Genomic DNA, 2,552 nt, shown 5'->3' with positions numbered 1-2,552 from the left:
AAGGGCCCACGAGGTCAGGTGAACACACAGCTTCGTAGCCTATTGACCTAGATCGCCGTGTGCCCCCCTGCCCACCACCATTCTCAATGGAGCCATCCCGACCTGTTTTCTCCCCCATCTGTCCGTCTACGTCCATTTCTATTTCGTCACAACTACTCTCGTTAGCTAATTCTTCGTCTTTTGTCGTGAATAAAAATACTTTTTCTATCTCGTGTTCACTATACAAGATATAATCGTCGAAAGCAGAGTCCGTGTCAGTTAGTTGATCATGCAAGATCAATATCTGACAATCAGTCTCTTCTTGGGAATGCGGATTAGGATCTACAGAGTAATATTTTTCGTCGGGGTGTTTAGTTGGATAGTAGTTGTCGTTCTCGTCTACTGGGTTGCGAGAGAGAGCATCCGCGTTTGCATTTACTCTTCCTGGTTTATATTGAATTTCGTACTGATAATCTTTTAATTTTATGGGCCACCTGGCCAATCTAGATACTGGGTCTTTTAAATTATGCAACCATATTAAGGGGCGATGGTCAGTTACGAGGGTAAATGTCCGCCCGTAAACGTATGGTCGGAAGTGCTTGAGGGCAAAGACTATCGCCAATAACTCCTTTTCGATAGTGGAATAGTTTTTCTCCACTTCGTTCAAAGTTCGCGAAGCGTAGGCTACCGGTAAGTCTTTGCCGATGGGGCCCTGACTAAGTACGGCTCCTAAAGCATATCCGGACGCATCTGTCGTTATGACAAATGGTTGAGTGAAATCCGGATACTGGAGATGGGGCTCGCTAGACAAAATTTCACGCAATTTATCGAAGGATTCTTGTTGTTCGGGTCCCCAAACGAACTTGGCAGATTGTTTTAATAACTGGGTCAATGGCTTTGCGGTTTTTGCGAAATTGGGAATAAAACGCCGATAATACCCAGCCAGGCCCAAAAATTGCTTGATATTTTTCTTTCCTTTTGGGACTGGGAATTTTGGAGTGGCAGATACTTTTCTGGGGTCGGGCTTCACACCGTCTTGGGAAATTATGTGCCCAAGGTACGTTACCTCCTTGCGTAAGAACCTACATTTGTCGGGTTGAAGAACAAGACCGGCGTCTTTTAATCTACCTAAGAGTCGTTTTAATTTTTCTGTATGTTCCTGAAGGGAGTTATAGTAAATCACGATGTCGTCCATATAGACGAAGAGCTCAACCTCTTGCAGGCCTGTTAGAACTCGCTCCATAACCCGTTGGAAAGTCGCGGGGGCGTTTCTCAGGCCGAAAGGCATCCGAGTGAATTCGTAGTGGCCGAATGGTGTCGAGAATGCAGTTTTGTGGCGATCGGTGGGTTCCACTTCAATTTGGTGAAACCCTGAAGCTAAATCTAGCACCGAAAAATATTTTGCTCCCCCAACTGGTCCAGAATATCGGTAATATTTGGCAGGGGATAAGCATCGGCGACTGTTTTCTCATTTAAAGCGCGATAGTCAATGACCATTCGCCATTTTTTTGTACCTTCGTAGTCTGTTCTTTTGGGTACGACCCAGACTGGAGAATTAAAGGGGGATTTGGATGGGACTATACTCTCATTTTCTATTAATTCCTTACACTGTTTTTTGACTTCATCTCTATGTTGTCGGGGGAGTCTGTGCATTCTGTCATGCACGGGGTTGTTATCTGTTGTGGTGATATTATGTTTTATTACGTGCGTACATGGGAGTTTGTCATTAGGCAGTTTAAATTGACAAAGGTGCTCGCAAAAAGTTTCTATTAAATTATCTTTTTCTTCGCTATTTAAATCATTCATGTCAACGGTTTTTATTAATTCCGCAATTCTTTTAGCTTTTTCAGATCTCAGACTCTGATCGTCCGGTGTTTTCTTTGCTTTTCGAGGTGCTGGAATTTGGATATCGCATTCTTCTAACTCGACTGGAGGGATTGTCAAGGCAATATCACGCGTGGTGGAATTTATACAAAATATTCTGGCATGTCCATCGATTTGGGAGACTAACGATTCACCTATAAAAATTCCTGGACCAGCATCGATACGTGGGAGATAGCCTTCAGCGATACTCGGATTTTTGACGGGCAGTGAGATTAATTGCCGAGTTCTTGCAGCTAAATGGACCGTCTTCCCTCTACAAAACGGGATCGTACCAATGTCGGATGTCATTTTACCATTTTTAATGTGTAGAACGTCATCTTAATCAGTGAGAAATGGCATGCCTAGAAGACCGCCTTGTATTATACTGAAATTATTAGGGACGACTTGGAATATAACTTCGGCTTCGTTTATTTTTAATTTAACTTCGCCCAGTGTTTTCAGTGTGCCGGGGCCAATTCCGAATATTTTGCATTTATTTTCGCGATCGATTTGTATATTCGTATTAACTTCCTTCTTTTTTATTAAATTCAATTCCGCGCCTGTATCGACAAGAAATTCTAATTTCCCCCTTTTAAAATTATCGGCCATGAATTCCACAATAGGAGAGTGTTTTTTGTGGACGGGTTAATTATAAACACCGTACCTTTTAGTGGCGCTTTTTTATCCTCAACTTCGACTCTGCGCCGGCG

This window comes from Belonocnema kinseyi, chromosome 5 (assembly GCF_010883055.1).
Source record: "Belonocnema kinseyi isolate 2016_QV_RU_SX_M_011 chromosome 5, B_treatae_v1, whole genome shotgun sequence".
NCBI classification, from domain to species: Eukaryota; Metazoa; Arthropoda; class Insecta; order Hymenoptera; family Cynipidae; genus Belonocnema; species Belonocnema kinseyi.
Note: the sequence above shows the minus strand (reverse complement) of the source record.